The 22,067-nt window shown below is 42.9% G+C and overlaps 1 protein-coding gene across 2 annotated transcripts in view; it reads left to right on the top strand.

The window, feature by feature from the left end:
* RUNX1 (RUNX family transcription factor 1) overlaps positions 1–22,067 on the top strand; it is a 181,210-nt gene that overhangs the window by 154,038 nt on the left and 5,105 nt on the right. The window lies entirely within an intron of this gene.

Raw genomic sequence — 22,067 nt, forward strand, 5'->3', positions numbered from 1 at the left:
TGTTCTGGGGTCTGTATTTGTATAAGCGTCTGGTCTAACGTCTGTATTTGTATAAGGGTCTGGTCCGGGTTCTGTATTTGTATAAGGGCCTGGTCTGGGGTCTGTATTTATATAAGGATCTGGTCTTGGGTCTGTATTTATATAAGGGTCTGGTCTTGGGTCTGTATTTGTATAAGAGTCTGGTCTGGGGTCTGTATATATATATATATATATATATATATGGGTCTGGTCTGCGGTCTGTATTTGTATAAGGGTCTGTTCTGGGGTCTGTATTTATGTAAGGGTCTGTTCTGGGGTCTGTATTTATATAAGCGTCTGGTCTAGGGTCTGTATTTGTATAAGGTTCTGGTCTGGGGTCTGTATTTGTATATGGGTCTGGTCTGGGGTCTGTATTTGTATAAGGGCTTGGTCTGGGGTCTGTATTTGTATAAGGGTCTGGTCTGGGGTCTGTATTTGTATAAGGGTCTGGTCTGTGGTCTGTATTTGTATAAGGCTCTGGTCTGGGGTCTGTATTTGTATAAGGGTCTGGTCTGGGGTCTGTATTTGTATAAGGGCCGGGTCTGGGGTCTGTATTTGTATAAGCGTCTGGTCTGTGGTCTGTATTTATATAAGAGTAAGTGAATAATAAAGTATATAGGATACCTCTCCACACTCCCTGATGTTCTTCTTGCTTCTGCCCGCTCCGTGCAGCCACCTCTGGAACTTGACCTGATTTGTCAGATTAATGGACAGAGCTTGGCTTTGTGCATCATTTCTCAGGATCTTTGTGGCGTCACTGTTCAAATGTTAGGAAGTTTGTGGAAATGGAAGGTGACTACAAAACATCACTTTTATCATGTTTATCACTTCTCCGCATACCTACAGTAGGTAACGTACCATTCGACTTGGATGACAACATATGCGGGCGCTGTAATGGCCACCGTGTTACTTCTCACCCAGCTTTCCCAGAATATGGATATTAGGTGGAAATGCCCTTTAAGCATAAGCGCCCCGTAGCCTGATAACATTCGGCCCATCTATCACATAAGGGTGTTTATTCTAATCTGCGCTAGACCATATGGCACCTTAAAAAAGCAGAAATGCACTTTATGACTTAACACCACTTAGCAAGTATGGCACACAGCCGCTCCAAGGCTTAACAAGTGCAAACCACATACGTTTAAGCTTAGCCAAGTTTAGCCAAGTCATTTTCTCTTGGCTGGCGATGCTGAAGACTTTGTGCAGATGTAATGGATTACAAATATAGGGCTGATTTATTCGCTACTTTTTTGTTTCGCGCTGCGAGCGGCGTTTTAATATCGCTTATTTTACCATCATTAGGTTGAACTTAAACCCCGGAGACATTTTCAGTTAATAGTCGCTGGATGTAATTTACCGGACAGTTCTCTTCTCCTACCAGGACCTGAAAATATTTTACATAAAACATACATTGCTGGTAATATGGAGCTGAGAGAAGGACGCCGTGCGATAAGGGATCGCGGAAATCCCATCAATACCTCATTATAGAAAATGCCAGGTGTCATAGTGGAAACCATTATATCTTCCTTATCACGGGATCCGTTACTCTACATGGTCCTATAGCCCTCCATGTTTACTGTAACCTCAGGGTGGAGCAAATACATGCCCCAGATTGTTTTTATTATATATTTACAACTCTTTTACTTCTTATATGTTTATTTTCAAATTTTTTGTGCTGCATGGAAACCATCATCAGGCAGGGCAGTTGCTGTTGACAGATCTTATTAAGTCTAACGAGCTCAAGGCATTAAGGTATTCATGAGCCAATTAAACTCAAAGCCCACAGTCAGTAAATGAAATCACCTGGTGCCATTAACAGATCATCAACAGACGAACAGATCCACCAACAGCAGCTCTTTCATGGTTTTCTTTTAGTAACATTACGCTTTCTTCACTGAGTAAAAATTAGTCCAATAATGTGTTTCTGCAAAATTTGAGAGCAAGAATTTACATGCAAAAATGCTGCACTTTTTTTCCACTACTTTTATGGTTAAGAGCATTGAAAAATTCTCTCTGATCTGTATTTCTATTGTTATGTTCCACAATGACTGTTAGATAATTAGATAGATAGATAGATAGATAGATAGATAGATAGATAGATAGATATGAATGAATGACTGATAGATAAATATAAGAAAGATATATATGAAATGGTTATAGATAGATAGATAGATAGATAGATAGATAGATAGATAGATAGATAGATAGATATAACTCCAAAAAGGCAGCAGCACTCCAATAGGTAGTGAAAAATATGTGGAAAAAGTTTATTCACATCCCAAAATAAGCAAAGAAAGCTTTCTTTGCTTATTTTGGGATGTGAATAAACTTTTTCCACATATTTTTCACTACCTATTGGAGTGCTGCTGCCTTTTTGGAGTTATATACGTCTATGCCTGGTGGACCCCTGGCATGCTGGCTGGCACCCATACTTCTCTACTGAGTGCCGCGTACATTTTTTGTATTTGATAGATAGATAGATAGATAGATAGATAGATAGATAGATAGATAGATAGGAGATAAAAAGATGATAGATAGATAGATAGATAGATAGATAGGAGATAAATAGATGATAGATAGATAGATAGATAGATAGACAGATAGGAGATAGATAAATAGATAGGTAGACGGATAAATAATAGCGGAATGAATAGATAGATAGATAGATAGATAGATAGATAGATAGATAGTAGTACATGGGCCCCTATACTATGGCCTACAGTACTGTATGTAGTTGGTGCTTCCCTAATAAGACAGCATACCACCCTCCAGTATAACTGTACAAAGAGGTGATAATATTACCAGCAGACACATATTTATAAGGCCACATGGTGTTGGGATATTGAGTGCCAGGCTGTTCGGTAACAGGTAGGATTTCTCCGCAGCCGTGTTGGCACAGAGAGTGTTAATGCGGTGATTGTGTAAGGCTGTGAATCTTAATCTGCGCCGGGCGCACAGTCCTGCCCAGTGTTTCTCCATAGAATGGCCTCTTATAATCTCTTCCTGGCAGAACACTCCATGTATTGATGCAGGTTTGTGTTACACGGCAAAGTAAATAAATCTGAAACGTCTCTGATCCTCAAAGGCAAACATATAATGAAACAAAAATATACTTTCCATTTTTTTCTTCTTTTTTTTTTTTAAAGAAATGCCAAAAAGCGTGCGGGCCCAGGTGTGCGACCATTATGGCACTATAGGGTGTTCCAGGGTTGGAGGGGCTGCAGTTTTTGCTGAGAGGACTTTCTTGGAATGGTGTATGTAACATTAGACACTCCGAGGGACGGGACATAATGGATTTCTTGTTGTCGGTTCCTGCAGTTTGTGTTTCAGATATTATCGTGTAATAAAGTTTACTTATTAATCACAGCTATTTTTAGCCAGTGCCTTGACCGACGTATAGAAAGGACACGTTGTCCAGAAATCCATACATCAAGGACCAGTTCCCTATCGAATCATCAAACTTTTGAAAGTAATTCACTTTTTTGTATCAGCCTTTCCTGTAACTTTGTTCACAGTTTTGTTCTATGTGTTTTTTCTGGGAAGGTTAGGTGGCAACCAATATGGCTGCCATTACAGCTCCCTCTATAGGTTGTCCACCGTGGTCGCTGAATACTCCCAGTACTGGACTTACCCAGTGTATCAACTTGAAATATCTTCCACCATGTTTTGCTTAGTACAGAAAAATCATTATGTGAGTCCCACACTCTCTAACAACTTTGGCTGGTGGCATCCAGTGTAGCCTCTGACTCTGGTGAGAACCTAGCCCTATTTAGTGACTGTGTGGTGGACGTTTTAGAGACCTTTCCCATGTCTCCTTATAAAATCCCCAATAGCGTCAGAGCCCACCATATAATTTTGCAATGCAATTAGATTCACACATGTTTGGCACCAACTGAGCCCTGCAGTTCCTATTGACTATCAAGATGTTTAGTGGATTTCCATCATGGCATCTACGACTGAAGGCAGCTGTGAACAAAGCCTTAAATTTTTGGATACATTACTATTTGGTGGCACATTTTACTTTTTGACACTTAGATATCAGTCTAAGATTTTTTGTGAAGCAGGTTACTTTTTTGTGGCACAATTGTATTTTGTTTGTCAGATTTTGGAGGATCAGATTACTTTTTTTGTGATATTTAGTGCTGTTTGACAATCCATTATCTTTTCTTTTGTGTGTGTGATCCAGATCAGATTTTTGTGAAACAAGTTACTTTGTTGTGGTACAGAAAAGAAATGTGCTTTTTGACAGTCTAACCTGTAATTGTGTGATGAAGAATATAATTTTGTTATTTTTGTTGTGGAAAACATTATTAGTTAGTGGCATGGTAATATTTTGTATTATTTGATAGTCTGTCATTTCATTTTGTGAGACAGAATAGAATTTGGTCAGATTTTTTGTGGGACAAAATGTGTTTTTTGTACAGTCCCTTATATACACTGTAGTACACAGTAGGACGCTCTGTTACTTTCTATTTAAGTTACCGATGGGCCCCTGTGCAGTTATATGTATGACCTGTCCACCCCGGCCCCTACGTGATTCCTGTCATCATTGTCGGTCTACGTGAAAGACCGCAGCACAAGACGCTAGTTTTATATTTAAAAACATCCAGTACAAATTCCGGACGTGAAATTCTCCAGCTGAGATGACTAACGCTTTGTTAATCCTCAGCCACGTTGTCGGGTTATGCGAAGTAGAAGAATGTGACCATGTCCAGGATACCAGAGGGTTTTACAATGATCGCGTTCAGCTGCCGGGAAGGGATTCTTTATTTGTCAACAAATTAACCATCGAATGCGTGACATACTTTTATCTCTCCGCTTGGTGGACCATTAGGAGCCGAGGCTTTCTGCACATTAAGTGTGACTGCGGGAGTCACCGTAACAGTATCTGATTTATTGCGCTGGTGGGCATTGATATTCCCTGTCACACAGTTATTCGGACTTAAAGGAGCCATACCCTTATTTATTACCGTTGTAAAAATTCATTTTATACCCATTAATAATCCTAGTTCATGGTCGTGGCATTGTTTTAATCGGGTGGGTATGGATAGGTGCACAGGGGCATCTAAGGATAAGGAAACTTATCCCCCTTTATTTAGCGTTGGGATGGCCACTATAACCAGGTGGACATGCAGAGGCCTACACCATAGAAGACTATTAATGAGAGCATATATACCATTTAGGCAGTACATGTAGCTGCCATAGGGCTTGGAATGAAGGGGCTCAACCGTGGTTGGTCCCACCACCTTAGCTATTGGGTGTCAAGAACCTGTACAATCTTCAGCCATAGCCATAAATAGAGATGAGCGATCTTAACGGTGAAACGTAAGTGTTCAGACGGAGGCGTTCCCACGACGCTCAGCTAACTGGTTAACAATGTACTCTACATACTCATAGGGTACAGAAAGAGGTACAGTTTTTTTTTTGTTTTTTTTTATGAATTTCGTCTATTTTCCAAAAATGGGAGATGAGTTGCAATACCTGGAAATTTTTTTTTCCAGAAAACCACTTTAAGTACAGGGCTTCTGAACTAAACAAAAGTGTTGCCTTAAAGCATCCAGGAGATCAACCTCAACCTAAAGAGTTATATATAGAGATGAGCGAACCTTGAGCATGCTCGAGTCGATCCGAACCTGAACTTTCGGCATTTGATTAGCGGTGGCTGCTGAAGTTGGATAAAGCCCTAAGGCTATGTGGAAAACATGGATATAGTCATTGGCTGTATCCATGTTTTCCAGACAACCTTAGAGCTTTATTCAAGTTCAGCAGCCCGCGCTAATCAAATGCCGATCATTCGGGTTCGGATGGACTTGAACCCGAACCCGGTTTGCTCATCTCTAGCCATAAACATAAGATAGCTGTCGGTTGAACAAAGAGAAGGGGGCAAGCTGTTACCTGACTCTCCTGGCAGCAGCTTATTTCGTACGCACAAAGGGATCATGCATTTAAAATCCAGCATGCCCAGTCCTTCTTTCCCTGTTATCATATCTTGGGGAAGAGTCAGATGGTGTTGCCAATGTTATTGGGTTTGTCCAACATGTGTAAAAGTGCATGGTAACCTTTAGACCATGGTGGCCTAAGGGTCATGGGTGGGGTATGTAGATGGTCACAAACTCAAGGTCCTTCTTGGCACTATATTGGAGGACCTATTTTTGATCGTTGCTGTGGGCCCTCTCTTTTTTTTAAAGTGAATTAACCATAGTCGGCTTGCATAGTGGACGTTATTATTTTTGATGCTCCATGAGGCTTTAGCCAGTAGGGGTAGAGTTTCGTTGATATCTGTGAGATATTCTAATATGCTTGAGCGATTGCGCATATTTTTTCTGCTTTTATACAGAACATATGTCTACCGAACATTTTTCTCAATCTGTTTCCTGATCAGTAAACAACACATGTTTCATCAAAGCTCTGACGAGCGTCTGACTTAATCAGCTCTAGGACGGGTGCCGCTCGTATTCTGCAGATGTAGGCTTTGATCAGAGATGGTCCATGTGCCAGCCATAATGCCCCTACAACAGTACAAGGCTCTTATAGCAGTGCCATATAGAGTTGTTGGCCAACAGCTCTCTCTTCCTCCTTCCCATATATTGGAACGTTCAACGTGGTTAAATATTCATGTGTTGTGAATAGATAGGGGAGGTAAACCATGACCAGAGAGCTCTTGGAGAACAAAAGAGTAGGGCAGTCCAGCTCCAATATGGTGGACACTTCTCTCTATGACATCATCTAATGCCGGGAGAGAGTCAGGATCCCCTATACACATTAGAGTTGGCCAGACCCACTAAACCAAACCCACCAAAATCCACACCATACCCTCCAAGTGTATGGGCATCATAAGACTCTGTTCACAACATATGTTTCCCATATTCTCTCATGTGTTGTCTCCGTACAGAATATTTTTGCCAGTTATGCTTTTAGTACAGATGAAAAAAATTTATATTGCATTTACCAGCTTGATGGAGTCATCTGCCAAGTGGGTCCTTATAAATATGTGAAAACCACCTTTGACCTATTTCTGACACCACAACATAACTAATCACAGTGCCCCATAACTATGACAGTACCTTATAATGATAGCTACAATACCCCCATAACAGTGGTTGTCCCACTAATGTAACATTACTATGGCAAGTCTCACATGTTGGTGGAACAAGCTCTGGGACACCAGGACAGTACAGAGAATCAGGGCTTCTCTTGCTGACTCCTGGCCACTGGGAGGTGGAAGGGTTATGCATTTATGGAGCTCACTCTATGTAGAGTTCTGACTAGTTTCCAGCCAGTCCAGTAGTGATGGTGGTCTTGATGGAGTAGTAGCCCTGTGTACAAGTTCGGGGGCCCTTTGCTACACCCCACAAACACCCCATTTAACTTTTCTTGCTTTCGGTTGCAATGCAAATAAAAAAATGTAGAGTAAACCGTACACATTCTAATAAAAAGCCCAGATTTACGATGTGTCATGTGACGGCCATCTGTGTTTAGCGCTGGAGACGCTCGGGTTCTCTGGATTTTGTAGCCTCTGTTCTGTTTTAGCAGTTTGTCTCATGTTTGGGATGATTTAAAGCAAATAGTAGGGGATTCTGCCAGGGTATCAAGTTGATCCCACTCATGAGCTGAAACCGTCAAGCAGCCCACTGGCAGCTGTGACTCAGACCAGGCTGCCAGAAGCACAAGGCCCGACAGGTGTGTGTGACAGGAAGATGGCGACAGACCCACAGCTGTGGCTGCAGCCTCGGCTCTATTATTGGCACCAACAGCCAGCAGTGATCCCTGAGCGGGAGAGGAAGCAGAAGCCGCCAGTTGATTTTTCACTCAGAAATTTCACATACGGCTCATATAGTGTTTACTGGAAGGTCTTCTCAGAGAAGAGATTGGAATGACCCGGCGGCCAAGGAGCTTATCTATATATATTCTGTAAATGTCCATGTTAAGTCCAAGGAAGTCTGCCTTCCCTTAGTTATAACTGGGAACCGATGTGGTCATTTGGATCCTTGTATATAAAGATAAAGGGAAAAGTTTGTATGTCTTAATATTGTAGTTGCAAAGTGCTAATAAAACCCAGCTCACAAGTGGTCAAAACCGTGCCCATAAGTGGTGGCCAAGGCTGTACAATTTGCGATAGGCCACCACTTATGAGCGTGGTTTAAACTACATGGATAGTGTTGAGCAGACTTGCTGGACTGTTCGGGTTCGGCAATGTTCTTTGGACCAGAAAGCTCGGCATTTGACTCCTGGTGTGTAGAGAAGTTAGATGCTACACTAGGGAGTCCTAAAAAAACATGAATACAGTTATAGGCCATAGGCTTTATCTATGTTTTCTTGGAGTGAAATGCCAAGTTTTCGGGTTCGGAGAACGCAACCGAACCCTAAACAGTTCTGCAGTTCCTCTGAACATAGTTACATAGTTACATATAGTAACATGACTTATGATCAGGGCCGCGCATCACCAAAGGGCCTACCAGGGCAAGTGCCAGGGCCAACAGCACCACAAGGGGCCCAGAGAGGGAGAAGGGCTTTGTGTTCTAATGTTCAGCCCTCTCACTGTAGTGCAGGGTAAGTGCTGAACATCAAAAGAGAGAGAAAGAGCAAAACCTACAGAGAGAGAAAAGGGGGAAGGACCTGATCACATGACCTGAAACTCCTCAACCTCACAGTGTGGAGAGCAGCCAGACAAAGGAAGAGGGAGAAGACTGAGCTATAAGTGCTGTGTGTCAGTGTCAGTCAGTCAGAATCAGTGTCTGTGTCAGTAATGTATGTTTTAGTGTGTTAGTGATGTCTCAAGTGATTGTGCATAGTGGATGGATGAGGGGCCCGCTGAGGCTTTGTTGCCCGAGGGCCCCCAAAAACCTGGAGCCGGCACTGCTTATGATACATGATTTTGTCCGTAGGCGGCAACAACAAAGCTAGAATGTACCTTTTACAGACACTGAGCCAGCAGAGGTGCTGGTAGATTTTAGCTCTTAACTTGCAGAATTGTGAATGGAGCTCTAGACTGTAATGACTAATACGGGCTGTAAATTTCAATTAGAACAAGATGAGAGAGGCCACATGTAATATAGCCACTTTTTGCATCTGTAAAGTACAGGCTCAAAAGCAGACCTGCAAATAATAGCATCATTTATATCCATGATACTGTCAGGTAGATCTTTCAGTGTGCCAGAAGTTTTGGCCATAATATGTACAAAGAAATATGGTTATATAACATTTACGTAAATCTGGGCTAAAGCAGGATTCACTAAATATGCAAACAGAATTAGGTTAGGCATACATGGCAAGTTTGGCCACATTCCTTGGCTAAAGATAGCCATATTTCATTGTAGCCTATGGAAGTCAGTGGGGTTACATGTGACCTGCAACTGGCTATGATCTTTACCAGAAGGCCATCTTGGATGGTCAACACTTACAGGTCACAATGTTAACCCATTCACTTACATTAGCTATGATGTAAAATCAGCATGTAGCCCTAGCCTTACTTTTGTTGATTTTGTGCCATATATGTTGAATTTCAGCGTGGAATTTGCAATGCAACTATAGTGCGGATGTTAAAAGTAGTGATAGTGAAAAGAATTCCATGTGGAAATTTAAACCATGTTGTATATGCTGCAGATCTTTTTTCCCTTACATTAGAATGCATGGTATAAATGAACAAAAAGTTGAATCTGCCTATGTTGTATATATGTAAACAGGGTTAAGGTATGCTGTACATGTCTGTATATATATACATATATATATATATATATATATATATATATATATACTGTATATGAGAAATAGGATAGCTGAAGTAAACAGGTAGAAGAACGTTTGTCTGGACAAGATAAGACAACCTCAAGGTATGTCTGAATTTGCTGCTCCACCCAGACTAAAAGAGGTTTTCCAATCACCCAAACAGGAGAAGTCTGATGTGCGCAGACAGTCTGCAGGCTTCTGCCCAAGTCGCTGACGGTTGGCTGGTACATCCTAGCCTGATTTATGTTGTGTGTGTGTGTGCGCTAAGCCTTAAATTGCCGAGTTTCTGGCTGGCTGCAGTGGTATTACTGGATGGTTGGTGCATGTTTTCAGCTTGCAGAGCTGGCTCCGATGCCGGGTCTCTTGGCTTGGAATCCGTTCCAATCTCACACCTGTCTCAGACAATGAAGCTCTTGTTCGGAGCGTCTCAAGTTATGGCAGCAGCGCTGATTTTTTCACATGCAGGGATTAAGGAAAATCGTGGAATAAATAGTAACCTTAAGAAATCTATTCCCTCTACGCATCTCTGGTACAGGCTCCCTTCCTTTACACTGCTGTAAACACACGGCCCCCCTGGAGAGGGACCATAGATTTGTCTTTTATTACCTCTCTGAGTGTCTTTACCTGGGATTTTCTTCTTAGTGTCATAAAAGAAAAGTCTGAAGATATTAGTGTTAATGAGAACCGGATAACTGTTTGGCGGAGTTATTTATGTTTCTCTTAAAGGGTCGCTTCATCTAAATGATTTTCATTTAGAAGCATAGGGAAGTTACCAAATCACCTGTTCTTATATTGTTCTGCCATTTCTTTGGTTTCTATATAAAATTCTAATGGGTGACAACTAGAGATGCTCATTGCAGCACACTCAGGATTTGTCAGTATCTGAACTCTAGGCATTTGTTTAGTGGAGGCTGCCTGGAAATCATAGATACAGCCATAGACCATAGGCTATATCCATGTTTTCCAGAACTCCCTAGGGCTGCATCCGACTAATTCAGGATAAACCCCAACATACTCGAAGTTCATTAATCTCTAGTGACTAGTGACCACTAATGGCATTCATTACAGTATACATAAAAGTCAAATACTAGTCCAGACCCAGACTAGGATATAATGTTGTATTGTTACTGGGCAGCTCTTCCTTAGTGTTCCTAGGGTTCAGGGGCCAAATGCAAAATCTGTACCAGCCACCACCTGTAATTTGCCATTATAGCTAGGGCTACATGGCAACTTTAGTTGTATGACATCAAGTTGTACAAACTAAGTAGATTTAACTGAGAATTGATGCCATGCGACTATGTTAGAGTTGCAGTTGAGGTCTGTACATTGAGTTGCAGTTGAGGTCAGTACATTGAGAGTAATACTTGCAAAGTTGTAGGTTTGTTAGATGTAATGAGACTTTGCGATCTTTATGTAGCCCTATCGTGAGACCTGATGACTAGAGATAAGTGCATGGTTGAGTCTGATCGTTCAGCATTTGAATACCAGAGGCTGAACAAGTTGGCCTAGGGAGCCTGGAAAAACAAGGATACAGACATAGGTCATAGGCTGTGTCCATGTTTTCCAGGAAGCCTTTGGGCTGCATCCAACTTCTTCAGCCACCGATAATCAAATGCTGAATAATCAGACTCCAGCATGCTTGAGTTGTACTCATATCTAGTGATGACCCACTGTGACTTTGCGCTCTTCATACCCATGACCAAAGTTGCCATGTAACCCTAGCCTGAGACGTGATGTTGCAGTACAACATTGCAATATTCATAGCATGTAACCAGAGTTGCCATGTCTAATATATGGTTGCCAAATGCACCATTACCATGTTCACATCACATGACCAACACCCTATTTTAGTCGTAGTTGCCTTATAATACTGAATTCCTTGGTTGGGGTGAGGAAAGTGACAACCATGCTGAGAATATCTTATATGCAAGATGTTCATATATGATATAGAACATTAGGTGCACTGGTGCCCTTAGCCTGTCTGCCACATAAGTCAACACCACTATTATAGGTGGCAGCAGGGGGGCCCTGTTGTAGATTTTTCACCGGGACTCGACAGCTTGAAGTTACGCCTATGGCCTGCGTGCAGATTTTAGCAGGGGGATGTGAGCAGACCCTGGATGCCACAAAACAAGAACGCCAAGGCTCCCGTCACAAGAAAGCCGGAAACAGAAAGAAGAACAGAGAGCTGTAACAGAACATCTTTTGTAATGCAGAAAAAAGGAAGTAGATATATTTATGGCAACAGCGTCCTGACAAAAAACAAGAGCTTGTTTGAGGGCAGAGAGGGGAAAGATCAGAACTCAAATTTATTCAATGCGAACGGCACAAGATCGAGAAGCTGGGGGACTACAACACCCAGTGTCCTGTCAAACCAGCAAGACTCCACTACCAAAGCTCTATGTACTACTATATAAGATTGTAGCCCCTTGTTGAACCCTCTTCTGTACCTGCACTGGACTGGATATAACCCTGACAGTCAACCATAATCATTGTACTATGAAGAGTCCTGCAGCTTTCTCATATACTTTGTGCTTCGATTCTTCCTCATTTGTAAAATCTCTGATTGATATCAGTGAATGGGAATGTTCTTGTTTACATCCGGAGGCTAAAAACCTGCACAGACCTAATACTTCTCCGAACTGAGAGCCACCATTGTGTTCAGTCTAGACAGTCCTGTGTTATACAGAGATGATCTGCCCCCATTGTTTCATTATGATACATTATATCAGCCTGGATAATACTATGTTACTATGGTAACAAAATTTGTCTAGTCTCTAAATGTAAATGCGAACAGTCTATTCATTGACAGAAAGCAGAGATATAGTAAGAAAATGAAATGAAAAAATCTAAAAAATAAAGACTTATATTTTTCATATAAAACTACAAACCATTTCAAACAGTGTTCAGATCTACAGCTGTGGCAGAACTACAAGTCCCAGCTGCATTATGCAACTATAGGGGAGACATTATGGTTGTATTTGGGCCCTAGGTCCAAAAGGTCCCTCGGTCCCATACAGGGCGACCACAGAATATATGGGTGTAACTATAGTGCATAGGTTGAACTTGGGCCAGAGAGCCATAAAGTCCCTTGACTTTATATAAGGTGACCATAGATTGTATTATGGGTGCAACTAGTTCAAAAGATACAGTTTCATTTGGGCCCTAGGGTTAAAGTTCCCTCAGCCCTGTATGAGGAGAGCAGGTTGCATTGTGGGTGCAGCGATATTGCAGAGGTTACTATACTACTGCACTTGGGCTGAAGGGCCATTTGGTCTTTCTTTCCCATCTGAGGAGATCGCAGACTGTACTTGTACATTGATAGCAAAGAGGTTACTTTTGCACTTAGACCTTGGGATAAAAAGGTCCCTTACAAGGAGACCTCTGGTTGCACAGATGCAGCAATAGTACAGGGTTATAGTTGGGCTGTAGGGTTAAAAGGTCCATCTGCCCCATAGGAGGAGATCACAGACTATTTGGGTACAACTATAGTGCAGGCTTACTGTTATACTTGGGCCCTGGGGTAAAGAGGTCCAGCTGGCCATATCAGGAGACCACAGAATATATGGGAGAAAATAGAGTACAGAGGTCACTGCTTTAGGACCCTCTGCCCCATATGAGGAGACCAGGTAGTGGGCTGTTACATATTTTACATCAGGGCCTTTGACAAGCTATCAAGTCATGCTGGGAGCTGTAGTTCTGCAACGACATGGAGGAACATAGCCTCTGATCCAGCTGTCCCCATCCTATTCCTAGCGCTGACAGTCCCACAACCCATAATAATATCCCCTCAGCCTGGAATTGCCCTTTTTTTCCCAGACGTGTGCCCTTGAAATCATCCCTCGCCACACACCGCGCTGACATCATACACTTGACTGACTTGACAAATGGAGTATTTATCCTGTAGAAAAATCCTGATAGTTCCCCACTGCATGTCCCTGGCGCCCGCCCTCCGCACAAGGTGTTAAGTGACAGGTTGGTTCCCTTTCATGTATCTACACAGCAACGTACAACATATATCAATACGGCATTCAAAGCCAGTTAAAACAATATAGCTTTTCTTTCTTCACATGAAGGAGACCTCACTTCACCTTGTTAATCAAAGCTGTGCCCTAGAGGGAGGATTCACACCGCTTCGCTGTCGGTATCATTTTCCCCCAAGGTGACCTCATCCGTACAAGTCTGAAGTTTACATCTGATATGAGTCTTATACTTTCTCTAAGTCAGTAAAATGAACCAGCTCATCCTTAGATCATCCACGGTTTCCCAGAAATTCCTTCTCCTCTAGGCGGTAATACTGAACAAGTCCCATCCTCCCTTACTGCTGTACATATAATGAACATGCCACCGAAAATAAAAAAATACTGCTGGTATACGAGCCCTTGAATCACCCAAATCCGTTAGTGTAAGTGTTCTAAAATACATATACAACATAAACACATATGTTTTATACAAATGTTTATGTGAATACTGCTACACACCTAAATAATACTGCTATTAGTACTCAAATAATATACTGTACTATGCCTAAATAACACCCCCTTTCAATAACTAAATAAAAATAATACTGCCTTACAATGCCTATATATTACCTCCATGCAATAAGGGTGTCACTGGGCTGCTCTTGGGGGGGGGGGGGGGGGCGGGGTGTCACAGAGCCGCTCTCGGGGGGCCGAGGTGTCACTTAGCCGCTCTCGGGGGGCTGGGGTATCACTGAGTCGCTCTGGTGGGGCTAAGGTATCACTGAGTCGCTCTCGGGGGGCTGGGTGTTACCGAGCCACTCTCGGGGGGCCGGGGTGTCACTGAGCTGCTCTCGGGGGGCTGGGGTATCACTGAGTCGCTCTCGGGGGGCTGGGTGTTACCGAGCCACTCTCGGGGGGCCGGGGTGTCACTGAACCGCTCTTGGGGGGCCCGGGGTGTCACTGAGCCGCCCTCGGCCAAATATATAGTACCCACTTAAAACTACCATATAATTCTCATACATTATTGTTATTGATTGTACTCATCAAATAATACTGCCGTACAATGCCTATATAACACCTCCATACAGTCACCAAATAATACTGCCCTATATAACACCTCAATACAGATACCAAACAATACTGCCCTATATAACACCTCCATACAGTCACCAAATAATACTGCCCTATATAACACCTCCTTACAGTCACCAAATAATACTGCCCTATATAACACCTCCATACAGATACGAAATATTACTGCCCTATATAACACCTCCATACAGTCACCAAATAATACTGCCCTATATAACACCTCCTTACAGTCACCAAATAATACTGCCCTATATAACACCTCCATACAGATACGAAATATTACTGCCCTATATAACACCTCCATACAGTCACCAAATAATACTGCCCTATATAACACCTATATACAGATACAAAATAATACTGCCCTATATAACACCTCCATACAGTCACCAAATAATACTGTCCTATATAACACCTCCACACAGATACGAAATAATACTGCCCTATATAACACCTCCTTACAGTCACCAAATAATACTGCCCTATACAACACCTCCATACAGTGACCAAATAATACTGCCCTATATAACACCTCAATACAGATACCATATAATACTGCCCTATATAACACCTCAATACAGATACCAAATAATACTGCCCTATATAACACCTCCATACAGTCACCAAATACTACTGCCCTATATAACTCCTCCATATAGTCACAATATAATACTGCCTAAGGGTACGTTCACACTTACCGAATCCGCAGCTGATTTTCTGCTGCGGATCCGCAGCAGATTTCATTTAAATAACTGAACACAGCATCAAATCTGCTGCAGATCTGCTGCGGATCCTGTAGGTGTGAACGCACCCTTATAGTGCCCACATAAAACTACTATATACACCCCACATATTATCGCAATTTATTGTCCAAATGCCTAAATAGCAGCTCCAGTAACTAAATAATACTTACATATAGTTCCTGCATATCTATGCCATTCATTTGTAACACAATACTGCCATTCACTACCCAAATAATGCCATCATTCTTGGCTTAGATAGTGCCTCAGTATAGTAACTAGATTATACCGCCACATATTTCCCACATATCACTGCTGTTCGGTGTGCAGATAATACCTGCGTGCAGGCCTCCATATTATAGCCTGATAAAGCTACCGTATAGTGCCCACATAACACTGCCCTATATTTCCTTCAATTCACTGCCATTCAGTAGCCAAGTAATACCTCCATACAATGTAGGTAGGGCATGCTGGGAGTTGTAGTTTTGCAGTAGCTAGAGAGTCACCATTTGGGGTACATTGCCTTAGGTATTGAAGTTGCCAGTTGTGGAACCCCCCTTTAAGATGTGGTGATCTTTTCTGGGATGACGCCATCATACTGTAGCCTCACCAATCTGCGTAATGAATCTGTTGAAATCCAAAGTGTCTCCAGGAGACGGGGAAGGAATGGAGGCCGGCGCCCGTGTTATTGTGACTTTTCCCGAAAACCTTAAGTATCTCCCTGTGTCGGAAAGAGGTTGAAAGAGCGTTAGACCAGAGCTAGACCCCTCCTGGTGCCTGAGTCATCCCCATTGTTCATCACCAATTCCTAACAGTAAAACTGCTTAGAAATTTAACTATGCTCCAGAGCTGCACTCAAAATTCTGCCGGTCGGATGATTGGAGCTGAAAGGGTTAAAATCTGAGTTTCGTAATATCGCAAAGAAAGTCAATTGAGATATCATGAGCCGTTTTAATAATTGGTTATCAAATAATAGGTGCCGCAATAGGAAGTCATCGCCCCGGGTGTGACGAAATCTAGCTGCGTACATAATACGGGTGGTGGTCTTATCTTGCTGTGCTGGGGGTTTGGTTTGGAGTGGTGCTTCTCTAACATGTGGCTTTTCAGCTGATGTGAAACTACACCTCCCAGCATGCCCCGACAGCCTACAGTGTTATATCCGTTACAGAACTACACCTCCCAGCATGCCCCGACTGCCTACAGTGTTATATTCGTTACAGAACTACCCCTCCCAGCATGCCCCGATAGCCTACAGTGTTATATCCATTGCAGAACTACACCTCCCAGCATGCCCCGACAGCTTACAGTGTTATATCCATTGCAGAACTACACCTCCCAGCATGCCCCGACAGCCTACAGTGTTATATCCTTTGCAGAACTACCACTCTCAGCATGCCCCGACAGGTTACAGTGTTATATCCATTGCAGAACTACACCTCCCAGCATGCCCCGACAGCCTACAGTGTTATATCCATTGCAGAACTACACCTCCCAGCATGCCCCGACAGCCTACAGTGTTATAGCCATTGCAGAACTACAACTCCCAGCATGCCCCGACAGCCTACAGTGTTATAGCCATTGCAGAACTACAACTCCCAGCATGCCCCGACAGCCTACAGTGTTATAGCCATTGCAGAACTACCTCTCCCATCATTCCCTAACAGCCTTAAATTCTCCAGCTGTTGCGAAACTACAACATCCAGCATGCTCCCATAGCCTACAGCTCCCCAGCTGCTGGGGAATTCAAACTCCCAGCATGCCCTGACAGCCTACAGTTCAACTGTTTCAAAACTACAATACCCATCATGTCCTGCCTGTAAGTCTGTAGTCTGTAACTCTCCAGCGGTTGCAGAACTACAACTCCTAGCATGCAGCATGCATCTGATAGCCTTCAACTTTTACAAAACTGCAATTCTAAGCATAGAACTCTCCACCTGCGGCTGTCAGGGCATGCTGGGAATTGTAGTTTCATAGAGAGCTATGACTGGGTGTAACTTCTGCGTGGAGTTTGCATCTTCCCCCATGTGGGTGGATTCCCTCCAAGTACTCCAGATTCCTCCCACTCTCCGAAAACATATTTAGGTTAATTACGTTCCTAAAAAAAAAAGGGCCCTGGAATGTATGTATAGCCCACCCAAGAGTGTGCGGGATGTACACCCCCCTTCCTAAAGGGGAATACAGCCACAGCGCCCATAAATGTAACACAACTACATACTTCTTGCTGCTATGCTGTCACCGCTGTCTCTACTGAAATTTCACTGTAATGCACTATACATGAACCAAATGACAAATTCAGCTCTGCTATATCTATTTAGTTATCTATCTACAGTTGTAGCAGAGCTGAATTTGTCACCGCAGCTGCACCCCTGTGTATACATAGCAGAGCGCCTGGCTGTGATTGACGCCATCCTGCAGCATGCTATATATTGTGCTCTACTCAGTACTCTGGAATTTTGCAGAAAGGGGTAAATAGTTTTGTGGAACACTCCTTACCAGAATGGGCGTGCCAGCGGCAGGAAATGCCATGTTGTGCCAGCTTGCCCTGACTGTCTATTTATGTGCAGCACTCATCTTCTGGGTGACTAATGGGTGATGCTCTCGTACAAAATTCTTAGTCAGTCCTCTGTCACCCATCGTCTCCGGCAGACAGACCGGCTCAGGTTACTTAAGAGAAGTGGCTTACAAGCATCGATCACTTTTGTAATGAGCCAACCTGCTGCAAAACCACCACTCCCATCATGATGGGCATGATGGGAGTGGTAGTTTTGCAAAAACTGGAGAGACATTGGTTGGGGAAAAGTGTGCTCAGGTGTCAAGGAAAGCTGGATACCAACAATGACTTTACCTCTCCACCCAGCTTTTCTAATCATAGACTGGCCATATTGGCCAAGACATGATGGGAGTTGTAGTTTTGCAACAGTAGTGAGCCACTGGTTGTGGTTAGGAAATATGGAAAACTATGTGAAAACAATATGCTTTAGCTCTCCACCCAGCTTTCCTGGGCTCCTGATGGTGGGATGGCCTAGACAAACTGAATTATAGATGATTGATTGAGCACATTCTGTAGAAAGAACACTCAGAACATGATGGGAATTGTAGTTTTGCAACAGTAGTGAGCCACTGGTTCGGTAACAATGTGGTTAGGAAATATGGAAACAAGTTGAAAACAATATGCTTTAGCTCTCCACCCAGCTTTCCTGGAGTCCTGATGGTGGGATCGCCTAGGCAAACTGCCTTATAGATGATTGATCGGCCATGTTCTGTAGAAAGAACACTCAGGGCATGATGGGAGTAGTTTTTTAACCGCTGGAGAGACACAGATAGGGGAGGTGAGGAAAGCTGTATGAACTTATGCAATATACAATATATAACAATATAACTTTAGCTCTCCACCCAGCTTTCCTGGGATCCTGATGGTGGGAGATTGATCGGCCACATTCTTTAGGGCAAGAACACTTAGAGCAAGATGGGAGTTGTAGTTTTGCAATGGCAGTAGAGACAAAGGGGATCAGTGCTCAGAAGGAAATCTCCACCCAGCTGTCCTGATAAAGGAATTACCTATAAAACAGCTTTATTGACAGTAAATCCACCACATTCAATACAGTCACTAATAGAACAGTCAGGGCATGATGGGAGTTGTAGTTTTGCAACGGCAAGAGAGCCTTAGGTGCCGTTCGGGAGTCTGGGAAAGCTGGACAACAATATGATTTTATTTTTCAGATTATCTTCCAAATTCGTTGTAATGTTAGATTGTCTATGGCTATATTACTAGGCCGGTATGCCATGCAGGGGACTGGGAAAGCTGAATGGGAGTCGTAATTCAGAACAACTGGAGAGTCCTTAGCTTCAATAAGTGATATTTTGGATCTGATCTCTGGGACCCCCACTGATCACAAGAATGGGGGTCCATGGATGAATGGAGTGGCGGATTATGATCACTGTTGCTCCATTGACTCTGTATGTCCCATGGCTGGTGAATAGGCTGGCACCGTGCCCGCGTGAGACCACTGTTCTCGATATTTAAGGTCTGATACAGTTCCTGGTTTAGGCTCCATATCCTCTGCACAAACCTGATAAAATTCTCCCTGCCTTTAGTCACCACTAGGGGGAGCTTATTGCATACTGACACACCATTGAGTTCAATCTATAACCAGTATGCTGTAAACTTCCTCTGGTGAGGACTACAGATTTGCAAGATTGTTATTTTTTGCTAATTTTTCTTGCAGAAGTTGCACAGTGCCATTAAGGACAGGGATGGCAGCTGCGTGCAGGGAGGGAGGGGGCGGCGGGGTCGCTTGCTCAGCGAGGCAGGCACTTTGCTTACTCAGTGGGAGCGCTGGCTTGGATTACATTGCAGCAGATTATGTCGAATCCTTCTGGGATATTGTGAAACCTCATCCAGGAGTGATGACCGGGAATCTGCCAATATGGCTGGAACAATGGTAGTGAAATTCACAGGGGTCCAACACATCATACCCCCCCCCCCTCCCCCCAACCTATATCTGTGCAGCTTTCCAAGACATTCAGGATCCAGGAAAGCTGGATGACAACTTACATTGTGTTATATGGTCCTAGAACAGTGTTCTTCACCCTGCCTCTCTCTAGCAGCCTTTGGCTGTCAAGGCATGCTGGGAGTTGTAGTTTTGCAACGGCTGGAGAGTTACAGATTAGGGAATTGATAAATTATATTTAAATGGCATGAAGCGATCTGACTACAGCGTTACTCTCAATTCCACATAGTCTCTTACTTCATGTTTCATATCCTCAAACCTGCACTACCTGAAACCACCAGCTTCCTGCCGCATCCATTCTAGCGCCAAAAATAATCCGGCAGCGGATCGGTAGCCCATCACCCCTCCGCTCAGTCTCTCTGCCATGCTTTACACTGCGGCTATGATCCTTCAGATGATTTATAAAGGAACAAGTTCAGCTCTTCTACATCTATTTGTAAATACAGATATTAGGATAAAGAATAGACACATGTCTATCAAGGTCGGCCAAGGAGGGGAAAAGATGGATGAAGGAGGAAGGGGTGTGGGCAACCAAAGCCTTCATCCACACATCCAATGTAGCAGAGACAAAGTTGTCATTTGACTCTATGCCATTTACTATGCCATTTACCCATCTATACCATTTACTATCTCTTACCCATCTATGCCATTTACTATGCCATTTACGCATCTATACCATTTACTATTTACTATCTCTTACCCATCTATGCCATTTACTATGCCATTTACTATGCCATCTATGCCATTTACTATGCCATTTACTATGCCATTTATCCATCTATACCATTTACTATTTACTATCTCTTACCCATCTATGCCATTTAGTCATTATACCTATGTGTAGCTGGGTCTGCAAGTCAGCTAAACAAGTACTCAGTGATTACAGTAGTAGTTTAACCATATTGTAACATGAATGTACAGATGTAGCAGAGCCAAGTATGTTATCATAACTAAGTGCGTTAAGGAGCAGCAAGTAAGCTAAGCAAATGCATGGTGGGTATTATAGTAGGTTCACTATATTGTAACACTAAAGGACAGATGTAGCTGAGTGGGGTATGTCATCATATTCATGAGTGGTTGGTTCTGCAAGTAAGTTAAGTATTATAGTAGTGGTTTTATTAAATTGTAATACTGAAGTACATATATAGAAGGGTTGAGTATGTCATTTGGTACAAGTCATCATAGTTGTGTGCACTGGGATCTGCAAGTGCATGGGGAATAGGGTCATATGGTGATGGTTTCATCAACTGTAGGACTAAAGTACAGATGTAGCAGAGTGGAATATGTCACTATAACTATGTGCGCTGGGGTCTGCAGGTAAGCTAAGCAAGTGCATGTCATTATAGTTGTAATATAGTTGTAGTTTACCATACAGAAACACTAAAGTATACATATAGCAGAGCTGAGTATGTTATTTACATAAGCTACTGCACTGTAAAAACTATTAATTATCAAGGTGTACAGTCAGTACAATCCATTGTGTGTGTTAACAAACTCAGCTCTGCTACATCTGTATTACCATTCTATGCAGTGTGTGCAGCCAGGCTGCGGGCTGACGTCTTCCTCCAGCTGTTAGCAGAATAAATCACTGAACCATTGTGGAGTGGACAGGACATGAAAGCTGCAGGGATTTCCAGATTGTTGTACACAGTGATGCTGGGATTTGTACTTGTGAGTAATGGCATTTAGAATCGTGTCCAAAGGTCAGGGCTGCTATTCATCGCCTACTGAGAATGTCAGTGCGGAGCATTGTGTGTGAAATCCTCCCCTACAGCCCGGGGTGTGTAAGGCAACCACTGCTGCCTGCCTGTCCTCACCTCCAGGTGGGTCTCCCCACTAGTGTCCCCCATCTGCAGCCTTCTGCTACCATCTAGTGGGCAGAGGAGGTATAGCGTATCTCAAGAAGACTCATTAACTCTAAAGTGACTGCCTGGGATTATGATCTAGAAATTATTATTTTATTTTTATTTCTAAACTGTCAACCCGAGGTGTGATAACACAGATGTAGCAGAGACGAG

This window comes from Dendropsophus ebraccatus, chromosome 11 (assembly GCF_027789765.1).
Source record: "Dendropsophus ebraccatus isolate aDenEbr1 chromosome 11, aDenEbr1.pat, whole genome shotgun sequence".
Taxonomy (NCBI): domain Eukaryota; kingdom Metazoa; phylum Chordata; class Amphibia; order Anura; family Hylidae; genus Dendropsophus; species Dendropsophus ebraccatus.